The sequence below is a fragment of the Halichoeres trimaculatus genome, unplaced genomic scaffold (assembly GCF_033239565.1).
Source record: "Halichoeres trimaculatus isolate MK-OKI-2021-1 unplaced genomic scaffold, fHalTri1.1 fHalTri1_scaffold_5, whole genome shotgun sequence".
NCBI lineage: Eukaryota > Metazoa > Chordata > Actinopteri > Labriformes > Labridae > Halichoeres > Halichoeres trimaculatus.
The window spans coordinates 18,042,415-18,057,463 of NW_027437183.1; the positions used below are offsets into that span (position 1 = coordinate 18,042,415).

The 15,049-nt window shown below is 43.8% G+C and overlaps 1 protein-coding gene across 1 annotated transcript in view; it reads right to left on the minus strand.

Annotated features, from left to right (window-relative positions):
• Positions 1-7,644, minus strand: part of wscd2 (WSC domain containing 2) — a 36,986-nt gene extending 29,342 nt beyond the window's left edge. The window contains exon 1 of the mRNA XM_074670141.1: positions 7,094-7,644. The gene's annotated coding sequence lies outside the window, so the exon portion shown is untranslated. The remainder of the gene's footprint in view (positions 1-7,093) is intronic.
• Between the last annotated feature and the right edge of the window lie 7,405 nt (positions 7,645-15,049).

Here is a 15,049-nt window from a genome sequence, read left to right on the forward strand (position 1 = left end):
ATTTACTCCTTTAATGTCTTATGCACTGCAAGGCAGCATCATGAGGTTTCTATTGTGAGACTTGTGTATCCAGAAGTATAACTTAGACAGTTTTAAGCATCATTTTCTTTTAATGTAGTCATTAAAGAGTCCATGAGAAATCTTTGATTCTTCAAAATTTTTCAATGCATCACTTTCTTTTGAAGTCACTTCACAGTACGAAACAATGGAAATCTGACATAAAGAGGGGCGTATTTTGTGAAATTTTGACAATCATACACAGCTCTTTATTTCACTACATGCTCTGGCCCTCCTCACATGAGGGCTCTGTATATTCAGTCCCTTTTCTTCCCCCAGTCCTTCAGCTCACTACATGCATATGTGCACTCAAGAGAGCAGTATAGTATGCTACCAAATGTGCCAACACATAGAGTATTTGTGTGCATCTGTGTATAGAAGTAGAAATAGGCAAAGTATCAGGGGACTCAGGCTTTCTGACAGCTGCCTGCTTTGGGCTTATGGGAAGCAAAGGGCCTGCAGCTCCTGCTAAGGTGAATAAAACATGACGAGCATGCCCTAGAGTTTCTCTGTTGATCTGATGCAATACAGAAAACATCTCTGAAGTAATAGAGGGAAGCACACGCTGGTTGTCACTGAAATACAAAGGGAGATGGCAGCAAGGTGCTCAATTATCTCTGTAAAGGACACCTGCACTTCAGTCTGATCTGGATGTGGTTGAAGTACCACAAAGGCAGAGTTCACACATACCCTGAAAACACATTTCCTCACTTCCCTTGGTGGCACTTTGACATGGTTTTATGTGTCAAGGTTTTCAGTTTGAAACGCAGACAATTTGTCATATAGAAAGTACTTTCAAGAAAAACCTTCACTTTTAGCTCAGAGTAACTAGGGCGTTATTTATAGTGAGACAAGTATCTGCTGACTATTTCAATAATCTGGGCCCATGAAAAAAAGCTCCCAGTGCTTTATTTACACCCAAGAGTGGACGTGAATCTCAAAGCCTCTGCAGATTAGACTGAATCTCTTGGCAAAAAGTAGATCCCAGTAATTGAAAATAGATATTTGGATGACTTATGTAAGCTGAATTGTAATTGAGTTAGCACAGATCAGGTCCTCCTGGAACTTCAGAACATATGGTTATAAATTAACAGTGAAAGCTTCAATCTTGCCCTGCAACCAGTGCAGGGTGTACCCTGCATCTTGCCTAACTACAGCTGGGATAGGCTCCAGCCATCTGCAACCCTGAACAGGATAAGCCGTTCGGAAAATGAATGAATGAATAAACTTCAATTTTCTGTTGCTTTAAGCTTAATTATCAACCATCATAGAATCTTTTCAAGAGATTCACAACACCCTCTTTATGTTCTCTCTCTGGTGAAACATCACCAATTACATTTCCATGACGCAGTCTGATCTTGAGGAGGTATAATGAAGGGAGTCTCGAGCTTGTGTGAAGAAGCTGGTGGGGGATGTCAGTCAAACATGAAGTTTGGACCCACCTCAGTGTCTAACAGAGCAGATAATACCGCCTGTGCTCTGGCCTCAGCGGTTCAGACAGACCGTGTTAGGCTGACTGAGTGAGAAGGCTGCACCAGGAGTCAGTGAAGCGCTGAACTTGAGCTCAGGCTGACTCATCCCACCCTGCAGCAACCTAGGAGAGACATCTGCACAGTCGGTCACAGAGAGGGAGAGCAGAGGTGATGCGGGTTGACGAGGCATGGCGACTGGCCCGTAGCTGACCAGGCGTGCCTCATTTACTTCATGTGATAGTTCCTAGCATCGCGGCCAACCTGGGCAGCCTCACTGACAGATGGAGAATATTAGCACGGCTGCTGCGGAGCTCTGCTTACTGCCAGACTCAGAAGAGTAGCTGATAAGGGGATAGACTTAGGCGCTCATCCTGCTTCCTGCTGGAAATTAATGGAAAAACATGTAAGGCGAGTGTAAGAATAATAAGCTCTTAAAGTGTGTATAAATAGATGAGGCTTGGTTCCTGTTGCACATTTTCCAAAGAAATCCCTGCAGATACAATTACCGAGCAGAGAAGCACAAGAATCTGCTTCTATTTACTTTTTAATAACACATGGCCTACAGGAAATCAGCAAAAGTAGTTTATCCATTTAAGAGCTTGAGTATCCTTTTATTCTATTATGATCACAGAAGTAGAAAGAGGAGGGAAAAGAGAGACGCACATCTTGATTTGGGCAAGAAGTTCATTTCACAGCGACCTGACAAATTTCTCAAGCAAGCGTGAGAGCCCAATTAAGTCCCAGCTCTCTGAAAGGAGATCTGAGGCTGCTGCTGACACTGACTGCACAGGCTGACAGACCCAGAGGGGACTCCACTCTGATGATTTATCGCAGAGGCTCCTATTGCTGTGCTGCAGTATTGTGAGGACAGGGCTTTGCAGAAATCTCCTGACATCTCTTTTTGAAGAAAAGGCCTGTCTAATTCTTCACAATGTAGTCTGAATGTGTTTTCACATACCAGCTGCACAAAGCAAAGGAGAGAAAACACTACATATCTGCATGCTACTATGGACAGAGACCTAACCAGCCTGACCTAGTAGAGCCCAGCAAACAGAATAAGTGGAAACAAGGACACCATTATTTCTATATTGCTTCTTATTTGGATAAATAGTGCCTGAGTTTGGGGTTTAAATCCCCCACCCAAAATAGTAGCACAGAGGCAGCACTCAGGTTATTTCTTTCTCTGGTTTCCGAAGAGTGGAGTTGGTAAACTAGATTATTTTGTTGTGAAAGCTCTGCTCTTGCCAGTTGGGAGCTCTGTTGGTGCAGCAGGTAGAGAAAACAGAGCCCAGCAGTTTGACACCAACAAAGGCCTTTTTGTGAAGCAGGGATCAGGTTGGAGGGAGGACAAGAGGGTCTCCTACTCGAGGTGAGCAATTACAGCCATGATGTGCTGATCTCCCACGCTGGCACCATCTCAAGGTCGGCCATTGAGCAAAAGTGAAGAGAATGTGACTTTAATATCCTCAGTTTTCTCCTTCAACTTCAGCTCCTCATCTGTCCTCTGTTTCTCACACTCTCCATCGTCTCCTAAACACACACACACACATTCACACATGGTGTAAAGCCTCCTGCCTTCCCTGAGCAGCTGATGTTGGAAGTTCACACAGCTGTAGGTCAGTCCAACAGTGCAGAGTCTATACTGAGAGTTTCTGTCTGACTGAGGGGAGCCAGAGCTGGTGCCTCATCTGGGACTTGGGTGACCTCCTAAAGAATGCTGAATGCTGTGAATACCCAGATCAAGAAAAGACAGATTTTCCCTACTTTGTATTACAGCAGAGAACTGAGAGTTTAAAACTAAACACAGTGATCTCTGGTTGCCTGTTGGAACTGACCTTAGACAGAAAAAAAGTAAAATGTCATGTAAGGAAAAGATGAGGACGCCAGTGACTAGAGAACATTGATTCACTAAAATCTAACTTAGCTCTTTGTTACCAGCTACCATTGTTGTTGTTTTGTAGTCCAAAAGTTTTCCTGAAGCATGACTTAATTCTTGATTTTCAGCACTCGTGACGCGACTTGGACTCGAGCAGTGATGACTCAGATTTGGACTCAGACCTGAGTGTATTCTGACTTGGAAAATGTAGAGAAAGACTCAGACTTACATACTGATTAAGCCTGTTTTTTTGTTGTTGTTTTTGCTGTGTTTTGTAAAAGGCGATGCCAGACTTTAATCATAGCTGACTGTGATTTGTTAACAACACGGGCAGCCACTCATAGGGTATAACTGGTTTATTTAGATCACGTGGCAGGATTTTATTTCTGTTACAAAAGGTCATCAAAAAAATGTTTGAGACACATGATGACGACACCATTTGGAAGTGGAAGCAGATATTTTGTTGAACCACCACAGTGATATCCATAAACACGATGTAGATCCAAAAATCACTAATGATACTACTCAAGTCCTGACATATTTTAAGACTTATGCACCCTGATCCCTGCAGACAGACAGACAGACAGACACACACACACTCACACACACATTATCTGACTTCTTATATTAGTCTGGTTGGATTAAACACCCATATCCTCAGCGGGCAGTCTGTCTGTGTCTGAGCCTTAACAGCAGGACCGAGCTCAAAAATATAATTGGCCATTAGTCTTTATTTTTTCAGTGGCAAAACCAAAAAAGTTTCCTTTCCATGCTGCTCATGAGGATTAGAGAAAAAAAATAACAAGACTAAGTATTTACAAGTATCTGATTATGACAGTGTGCTGTCTTGTGTCTGAGCTTTAGTAAACTCATGAAGCAGAGCTGTAACATGAGGAACGTGTGTTAAAGGTGCAATATGTAGTGATATGCAGCATTTAGCAGAAAATTTAGAAACTGAATATATTATTGCTAGATATGTTCAAATTAGTGCATAATCACCTAAGTATAAAAAAGTTGTTTTGGTGAACTTAGCATGAGAAATGCATCTTTCCATAACAACTAGCCAACCAATCATGAAGTTATAGATTAATGGTGGAAACTTCGATTCCCTGTTACCCTAAGCTTAATGATCTACGTTACAGAATCTCTACAACAGATTCACAACATCCTCTTTATGTTTCCTCTGGTGAAATATCAGCAATCTCACAGATAGCCACAGCTAAACATTCTAGTTTCTACACACTGTGTCTTTTATGTGTGAAAAAAGTACTGACTCGTCTTGAGGTTTAGGTTGGTTTGTCCTCACCACCTGCAGGCCATAATTGTCTTGATCCGCCCGCAGATGACATCCAGTGTGAATAATCTACCTATAAGCTGAGAACCTGGCTCATATGAGCATGTAAGGACACTGACTTCTTTGTATCCATGTCACTGGAACAAAGTGCAGAGGATTATCCTCTTCCAAAAGATCATTTTGCTTTCAGGGAAAAGCAACAACTTTTATTGCAGAGTAGTATTTCATATTAAGGCGCATCCTTTTAGGTTGCATTCACACTAATAGAAATAGATTCTGAAGCCACTGGGTGTTAAATCGCTGTCATGCTTTTGAACACCACACACTACAAATAGGCAGAAACTTCCAGCATGTCCTTGGAAAAGACATCAGAGCAGTCATTGCTAAGCTATTTCTGTATGAGCTCTAATGAGGATCCTTCCATCTTTTCTTGATGGTGATGTATCAGGAGCGAGTATAACACCCTGCCTACACACAGCCTGCACTGCCCCATCACTGTTATTCCACTGCGAGAGCTAACACTAGCACGCAAAACTGTATTTCCTGTCAGCTCCTCTGGCCATCTCCAAAGCCTGGGGACGCTGGATATGATCCACAGCACATCTCTGAGAGGTCGCCAAGAGGATGAGGAGATAAGCTCTGGAGGAATTCAAAGCTTCTCACACTGCTGCTGGCCACCCTGTCACTACACAAAGGATGTCAAATCTGAGACACTTTCAAGGTCTGCTCTGCAGCGAGTGCTAAGAGGAAAGACTCCTCAAACTAACAAATGCATATCTGTCTTTTAGGATCTTCATTGTAAAATCTGTAAAGGCTGACACAGAACTTTCATGAACCTGACTGTGCCCAATTCAGCAACACCCTCTCACTCCCAAGTGCACAGACACAAATAAAGGTTGTTGCTATAGTTCTGTGACGTCTGTTTACACCTCAGGGATGATTGAGCTACCAGGACAGCAACAACACTGATAGCAAAAAAAAATAAAAATTAAAAAATAAATTGAAAGGGTGTCCACAGATTTCAACAATAATTCCTGAAACACCCGTTACAGGTCTAATTAGGTTCAAATGGGATGATGAAGAATTAGAGTTTAAATCAAATGTCACAGAGCTGTTCATGGTAATGATCGGTTGTGCTTGCTTTATATTCAGGAGCGATGAACTGAGTGCCATAACCAGAGGTCTGTCACACTCTATTCTTTTATTTACTGCCGTGCCAAGTGCTGATAAAGACGCAGCACAAGCAATTAGTGCCGCTCATTAATTGATTCTAACAGCAATGTGATCAATCTAAGCAACCATAATGTTCTTCACTACCTCAACAATTCACACAGAGCAGTTCAATACAGTGATCTACAGTACAATGGGGCCATCAGAAACAATGAGCAGGGGAGGTGGTAGCCCAGTAGCTAGGAGCTAGGTCCTAAATAATAAGCTTGCATTGATTACCTGGCATGTTGGGCTGTTATTTTCATGTTTTAGGGAACACTGCACGACAAACCATGCAGATACCACAAGAGGCAAAAACATGTTGTGTCCAACAACCACCTGTCCTAAACCAGATGATACTCAATTCAGAGTAACATAAAGCAATGACATTAACATTAGTATGCAACTTACAGTATTCCTTTTTGCCCAAAAAAGGGGGAATCAGTCATTCATTGACTGAATTCTGCTTCAACAACTTGGGACCACAACTCTTTTAGACCACTGAGCCAAAACACAGCAAATTAAAGAGTTTCACAACAAAAACCGTGACTGTGCATGCTTAAGTTAAGAAATTCTAACACAAATGAGGGGAGGAAATGCGTGTTAGGTATCCCAGTCTGTTTCCCTTGTCTGGTCTGTAGCTCTGGTTAAAAATTAGCAGCAGTGCTCTAATGAAAGTGCAGCGACTTCACACTTAGGGGGGATGCAGTCAGCAGGCCACCAGCCATGCATGCGCCTGATTAGAGACCAATCTTTACTGCCCAGTGAGCATGATAATGCGCTGAGCAGAGAGCAGAGACACCTTAACATCTGCTAAACACAACACACAGGCACTACAGGTGTAAATATGAAGACAAACCTTTTGAATCACGTGGTCAGACTTGGATTTTACTGTGCAGCGTGAAGACATGGATAGGAAAGATTAGGGCTAGTATTTTTATCACCTGAAGCTCAGACTATGAACACAAATGCTTTAAATAGAAAAGCCCAATATAGCAGGCCTGCTGTTAAACCTTTGCTTGAACAAGTGGCATATCCTGTAATTAACACAGAGGATGTTCAGCTCATCTGTGAGGCTAAGCAGACTTTTGTAACCTGTGTGCACATTTTTCAGAATGCACTGCGAGTTGCATGAAAGATTTCCTCTTAAAAATGAAGTGCAATATCTGTGGTGGCTCAGCCTACCTTTAAAGAGGTGTCAGGAGCAGGCTTCAGCAGATGGTGTGATGTTGCAGTTCACAGGACAAAACTCAGCTGAGGACGGTCACCTCTCAGGCTCAGGCATCTCATCTCTGCAGTCATTCAGCAAGACACAAACAGCAACGTGCTCTGTCGGGCTCTTTCCTGCTGTCCGGTCATCCGCAGATTCGTCACGTCATTTCAAGCTTATTAGCACGGGTTGTCTCCTCGCGCCTTCATTAGTCTACTGTACAGTACGTTACCGCAGATGAACCGCTGCGCACTTCGAGCTACCCGTCGGAGGAGGAGGGAGTAATGTTAATATTCCCGTGAGCGCAGTCGTCTTAAACACACTGTCCTCGCTTCGTTTCCACCACGCCGCTCAGCTGTTCAGGTCACAGTGTGGACGTGAGGCAGGCTCTGAGGTCGACCTGTCTTGTCTCTCAGTGGACAGTGAATCCGGTGTGTTGGGAGGCTGTTTGCCGCACCGTGCGCTCGCGCTTCCACACGGCCCAACAGCACTGCCTGCTGTACTTAAAGAGACACAACAGAGACACTGCGCCGCACTCCGCACTGTGCTCTGCGTTATGCTGCTGGGACAGACAGAGGAGGCTTGGTGTGGTAACGTGATCCCTAGAGCTGATAGGCTAACTTGGCCTATGTGATTTTTTTAATAATTATTTTTTTTTGTGTATTATTTTTATATTGTTTGCTAGGCAGGTTTTCCCATACTTTTCTGTTTCGGTTCATTTTCGTTGAAAATTTACAGTCGTGTCTTTATTTCTGTGTGTTTAATTGATACCTTCACAGCACAAAAATATTTCAATTTCAATTTCAATTTAGTTTATTTGATAAGGAAGGACAGTGTACATTCATATACACTTTAAAAAAATAAAATGTAATTGTACCCAAATCTAGCTACCAAGCTAATTTCCATTGGTAGTCCCCCCAGCTAAAATATAAAAACAAACAGGTTAAAAAAAAAAAAAAATTAAATACAAGTATAATATTTAAAGGGTTCTGTTCTTCTTGTTTTGTTTCTTTTTAAGGAAAAGAAAGAACAGAGAAACATTATTATAATAAAAAAATTTACAATACATTACAATCATAGTTTTTATTGTACACAGGTGGTCAGTAGCAGATGTTCAAGTGCTAGATTTAGACAGTACTGGAGTTCTGGAGTTGAGTATAAAGTGCTAGAGTTATTAATCAAAGTGCTGACATTGATACCTAAAGTGCCAGGTCTCTCGGATAAATGAGCAGTGAAAAAAATTCAAGAAAGGAGAGAGAGAGGAATTTTGAAAAAAAAAAAAAAGAAAAAAGGGAGAGGTGGGTGGAGATGGAATGGGGCTGCAGCAATGCAAGTCCAGGTCATATGTATTGATTTAGTTATGGTGTTCAAGGGTTAATGCCAGTTATAGTATAATCAGACTGTGGGGATGAGGCCAAAAAAGGAGAGTAGAGGGAAGGTAACGAAAGAGAGAGAGAGAAAAAAAAAGATAAATAAATGGAAGAGAGAGAGAGAAAAAAATTACTCAGTGAATAAATTAAAGAAGGTGATGGGTGGTCAGATGAGGATAATCAGTTAGTTAAACAAATAGATAGTTGTCGAAGAAGTGATGACATGGCATTATCACCTTTTGTCCCACAACTAAGAGCCATGAAAGTTGTTTAAGGGTCCAGTTTAGCTAACTAAACTCGGTTGAGAGACTGAAATTAGTCAAAACAGTATATACTTTTTAATTCACTAAACTAACTTACATACTGATCGGAGCTGTGGCCGTAAGGTGGTTGGTGCCTGTCGGGGCGGCAACACCCGGACCCGCTGGTGGACACCAGTGGTGAGGGATGCCGTCCGGCTGAAGAAGGAGTCCTATCGCGCCTTTTTGGCGTGTGGGACTCCCGAGGCAGCAGACAGGTATCGACAGGCCAAGCGGAATGCAGCTTCGGCGGTCGCCGAGGCAAAAACCCGGACATGGGAGGAGTTTGGTGAGGCCATGGAGAACGACTTCCGGACAGCTTCGAAGAGGTTCTGGACCACCATCCGGCATCTCAGGAGGGGGAAGCAGTGCACTGTAAACACTGTGCTCAGTGGGGACGGTGCGCTGCTGACCTCGACTCGGGATGTTGTGGATCGGTGGAAGGAATACTTCGAAGACCTCCTCAATCCCACCGGCACATCTTCCTTGGAGGAAGCAGGGTCTGGGAATGATGGGGTGGGCTCTTCCATCTCTGGGGTTGAAGTCGCCGAGGTGGTTAAAAAGCTCCTCGGTGGCAGGGCCCCGGGGGTGGATGAGATCCGCCCAGAGTTCCTTGAGGCCCTGGATGTTGTGGGTCTGTCGTGGCTGACACGACTTTGCAACATCGCGTGGACATCGGGGGCAGTGCCTCTGGATTGGCAGACCGGGGTGGTGGTCCCCCTTTTTAAGAAGGGGGACCGGAGGGTGTGTTCCAACTACAGGGGGATCACACTCCTCAGCCTCCCTGGTAAGGTCTATTCGGGGGTACTGGAGAGGAGGGTCCGTAAGATCGTCGAACCTCGGATTCAGGAGGAGCAATGTGGTTTTCGTCCTGGCCGTGGAACTGTGGACCAGCTCTATACCCTCAGCAGGGTTCTTGAGGGTGCATGGGAGTTTGCCCAACCTGTCCACATGTGTTTTGTGGACTTGGAGAAGGCATTCGACCGTGTCCCTCGGGGAGTCCTGTGGGGGGTTCTCCGGGAGTATGGGGTGTCGGGCTGCTTGTTACGAGCCGTCCGTTCCCTGTACGACCGGTGCCAGAGCTTGGTCCGCATTGCTGGCAGTAAGTCGGACTCGTTTCCGGTGAGGGTTGGACTCCGCCAGGGCTGCCCTTTGTCACCGATTCTGTTCATAACTTTTATGGACAGAATTTCTAGGCGCAGCCAGGGTGTCGAGGGGGTCCGGTTTGGTGGCCTCAGGATTGGATCACTGCTTTTTGCAGATGATGTGGTCCTGTTGGCTTCATCAAGCCGTGACCTTCAACTCTCTCTGGAGCGGTTCGCAGCCCAGTGTGAAGCGGCTGGGATGAGAATCAGCACCTCCAAATCCGAGTCCATGGTCCTCAGCCGGAAAAGGGTGGAGTGCCCTCTCCGGGTCGGGGATGAGATCCTACCCCAAGTGGAGGAGTTTAAGTATCTCGGGGTCTTGTTCACGAGTGAGGGAAGGATGGAGCGAGAGATCGGCAGGCGGATCGGTGCAGCGTCCGCAGTAATGCGGACTCTGCACAGGTCTGTCGTGGTGAAGAGGGAGCTGAGCCGGAAGGCGAAGCTCTCTGTTTACCGGTCGATCTTCGTTCCCACCCTCACCTATGGTCATGAGCTTTGGGTAGTGACCGAAAGAACAAGATCGCGGGTACAAGCGGCCGAAATGAGCTTCCTCCGTAGGGTGGCCGGGCTCTCCCTTAGAGATAGGGTGAGAAGCTCGGCTATACGGTAGGAGCTCGGAGTAGAGCCGCTGCTCCTCCACGTTGAGAGGAGCCAGATGAGGTGGCTCGGGCATCTGATGAGGATGCCTCCCGGACGCCTCCCTGGAGAGGTGTTCAGGGCACGTCCCACCGGGAGGAGACCCCGGGGCAGACCCAGGACACGCTGGAGAGACTACATCTCTCGGCTGGCCTGGGAACGTCTTGGGATCCCCCCGGAAGAGCTGGACGAAGTGGCTAGGGAGAGGGAAGTCTGGGCTTCCCTGCTTAGGCTGCTGCCCCCGCAACCCGACCCCGGATAAGCGGAAGAAGATGGATGGATGGATGGATGAACTTACATACTGTTGCTGTTATGTGTACATTACTACAGATACAAAACAGAAATTTTTATTATAACTACAAGTTTTCCAGCAGTGGCACGCAAAGACTAATTAAAGGGCAGGGGCAAATGTTCATACAATGTGTGCATTTGTGACCCAAAAGAACTGCCTATTATTTTTCAACCATCCAAGTGAACAGTTTTGTGTTCTTTTTCTACACAAGAGGGAAGTTTTGTTTGTTTGACCAACTAGCATGTGTTTTGACTCCAAAAGGACACTTTAGCATGCATTTCTGCTTCCAAGTAGGAACTTCAACAGTTGGGCCATGAAAGGGGGCGATCACCCCCCTGCCCCTCCTCTGTGCACACCACTGTTTTCCTGCCTTTTTGTGAGTAACTTATAAACTGTTACATGACAACATTCCCACATTTTGATTAACCCTGATACATTTCTTTCCTCCTGTACATTTTGAAATTAATCATGATTTCTGCTTCTGTTTAACCCCATTCAAACCCATCTACCAGATGTTAAGCCTGTGTGTATCTGTTCTGCATGCAAGATTTCCAGCATCTGATCAGGCCGATCATCTGTTGTGTTTAACTGCAAATCTTGTAGTGTGTAAACTGTGCGTCAAACAATTTTATGGATCTTTTCCTGACACTCACAGATGTTAAATCAGTGGTTTAACTACACAAATATCTAATGTGTATGTGTGAAAATATACATTGTCATGCAAGCAGGCTGCTCACAAAACTATACAGCACACTATGTGTATCAAGTTTGAAATCCACCCAGTTGGTGTGGATAGGAAATGAAAGCCTGTCTGACAAAAGATTAAGTTTTAATGAAAGAAGATGATGGGTTTGCCTCACCTATGAGATTTTTTGTCTGCCTACTTAGTCCCTTCATGCTCCAGCACCTGCACTCTGAATAAACCACTCAGTCATTACAAGCTTAACGCTGCATGGTGCGTCCCTAAGGGATGGTGTGCTGACACAACAGAAATGATTCTGCATATTTCAGCTGCATCAATTCATGCGCTGGTTGCGGTGTGTGCTGTCGCCAGAAGCGCTGTCACCTACAATTACTCTCCTTAACATGGTGACTCAGCGATGGACTCCAACTTAGAGGGTAACTTTAGAAATAACCAGTGTGCGTGGTGATGTTACTCATGCTGAATCAGGCAGACAGGACGGGACAGGACAGAGGCACAAACAACACAATCCTAAGACTCTTCAAGAAGAAAGAATAGATTTTGTGGGTTATGTTGCAGATAATTGCAAAACATAGCCCCTGAATTTTTCTGTTTTTTAAGGATATACACACAAAAATGCATTGTTCAAGGTCAGAAGTCTGTTTGTGCGTTCAGGGTGGTAAATCATGTGGTGCAAGAGATTAATCTCCAGACCTGCCAACGCAGTGCATCTGCATCACAAGCTCGCAGTCTCTGCACTGAGTGCATTGTGCACCGGCCTGTGTGTGACCACAACGGATTTATCTGCTCCCAGATGCAGAAGACAGAAGTAAATAGACGATAATGGGCTCATTGTGTAAATCTGCTCTCTCATGGGGACATGTAGGCGGTGGTATGAAAGGGGGACGAAGAGAATGTGCCTTCATTTTCAGATTGAGTCCAGTTATATCATCCGTGTTTCATGTCACCATCTGACAAGTGGCTTTTACGAGCACAGGCAACCCACAGTACAAAAGATAACTCACTGTGCTCGATTCTCTTACTGTCACTGGGATAATTATACCATACAGCTCATGTACAAAAGCATGAAACCAACCCTATCAAAGATAATTCATGCAGAAGCCCACACATCACCTATTGCCTTCAGATGGCAGGTTTGAAAGATACCAGTTATACTTTTATGCTGTAAACAAAGCATTATAAAAACACAATCTCATTATTGTATTTTTCCCTTTTCCTTTTTTGTCACATGTTTTTGCCACATGAAAAAGAAAGTCAAACTGTAGCATGCTGTTGCAAACAGCAAACAGAACGTATTCCCTTTAGGTTAGCAGAGGGAATCACATATCCAGACCTTGTGCACAGAGTTCAAAGGCCACTATGTGCGTCACTGACAATTATTCAGTTTCATAATTCAAGACTATGTTAGTTGACACGTGAGTTCAGGACCAGTTCCAATTATTTGTGAGTGTCATTGTTGCCTCTAGCTCATCAAGAACAATGACATGTCAGCTCTGTAACTCTAGCTGATCATCCGACAGAAAAGCTGAAATTGGCTCATCAAGTAAACATCATTTTGTGGACATGTTCAAGTTTCCACTCCTGTGACAAAGAAGCAGAGGCCATGACGTGAGATAATGAGGATGAGGTTGTTTGACACCTCTACGCCGTCTCATTTCACGACTCCACGTGACACCGGCTTCCTTTGACCTGTTTGTTAGTCAGACACTATTTGTTCAGCTAAAAGAAGAAATATGGCACTCTGAGTTAAAGATCTGCACTCTGAGTTGAATATATGTTCAAATCAGAAGATTATAACGATATTACACTATTTAAAAATGGCCCTAATTCTGAAATCTGAAAGACTCTTAGCATCATCTGACATAATTTTGTAAACAAGACTAATGTCTAAAGCTGCAATGACAGCTCTGTGAGGCTTTGCCACTGCTTGAAAGCACCTCAGATAGTCAGCAGTAAACATGTTACAGCTGATGTAAATGTTAGTAAGAAAAGATAGCGCTTTGTTTGTCTCTGGGGTAAAAAATTGTTTCTTGCAGCATCACTGATATGGTAATGCAAGAAGTAACAGGGATAACTGGTCATACTAATAGTATACAGTTACAACGTATCTCCTTTTGTAAGCTAACAAACAGGAGTAGATCGACGGATTTCCTGTCACTATTTATCACGTTGGTCAATGATGGTTGTATTGCGCTACTGATAAAAGCTGCTATGGATTATTTGTATCTTTGTCAGGTGTGTCTGAGGTGCTTCCAATGTTTGTATGTTTCTTTAACAAAGAAAAACAGTGTTGAAAGAGAATCCTTACTTCATCCATTCCCTTCCATGCATTGACAAGAGCTACAACTTCACAGTGGGTGAGAGTGCTCATTGGAAATGCAGTATTCATCCAACAAAACACTACAGATTTCTCTCAAAGGAGGTCACATATCATAAAAGTTCCTAACAGTGCCTTAAAGGTTTAGTGGATTCTGTATTTAAGTTATCATTGTAAACATAACTGCACAGAAACACTCACATACATATACAGATACATGTGAAGCATAAATGACCTTTCATATACAGTGTCTAGTAACTTTCTATGTAGCTAACCATCCAACAAACTATCAGAGTCGATTCAAAACCAATCGTTGCTACAAATAAATAACACAATTGATTTAGTCTTCCTTATTCTCCTTGGCCCGTTTTACTGATTGGTCCAGTTTCTGATGCCAATCAACAGTTAGTCATGTGACATGTTTATCGATCTGATTAGGGGTTTATTATCTGCCTGGCTGGGGGCAGTGCACCCATGGGACTGATCAGTGATTCTCAATGAAATCAACAGTGACACCCCATCCCAAGTGTGACACTCTTAACAGAGACAGCTCTTCATTATGTTTTGTTTTTGTTTTTCCTCTGCACAGCAGTAATCATCTGTACAGTTCCGTTCTGAAATAGTTCTCATCGATTTGACACAAGAATAACACAATCAATAAATGTAGTTGCTGTGCATGATGTTTGACCTTTAAACCAATAAACAATTGCTTCCCACTCTGCAGGCAGCTGTTTGGCACCAGGTACACACACACACACACACACACATAAGTAAGTTTCACAGCTTTATAGTGTAAGATTTTTTTCCAACATGTTACATACATTTCAGTTATCTTTGCTGAAATTCAAGGACACTTATTTTCTTCAGAAGGGTGAGAAGACTTGGTTGCTTGAACTGCGTGCTGAATGCCTCTTCAACAACTCCCCCACACAGCCTAAAAGACTTGAATCCTTACATCACAGAGCTGAAATACCTTGAATATCAACTTCTCTCCCACTTCTTTATGTTGACTTCAAATCTATATGGCTGCACTTCTTCACTGTTGTTACCTTTGTGTAAACAATGCAGCCATGGTTACATGTAGGATCACAAACACATGAGAAAAAAATAGTAAATATATCACTGGACACAAAACAACAGGCAGCCACTCGGGTGGCACCTAGCCTGTA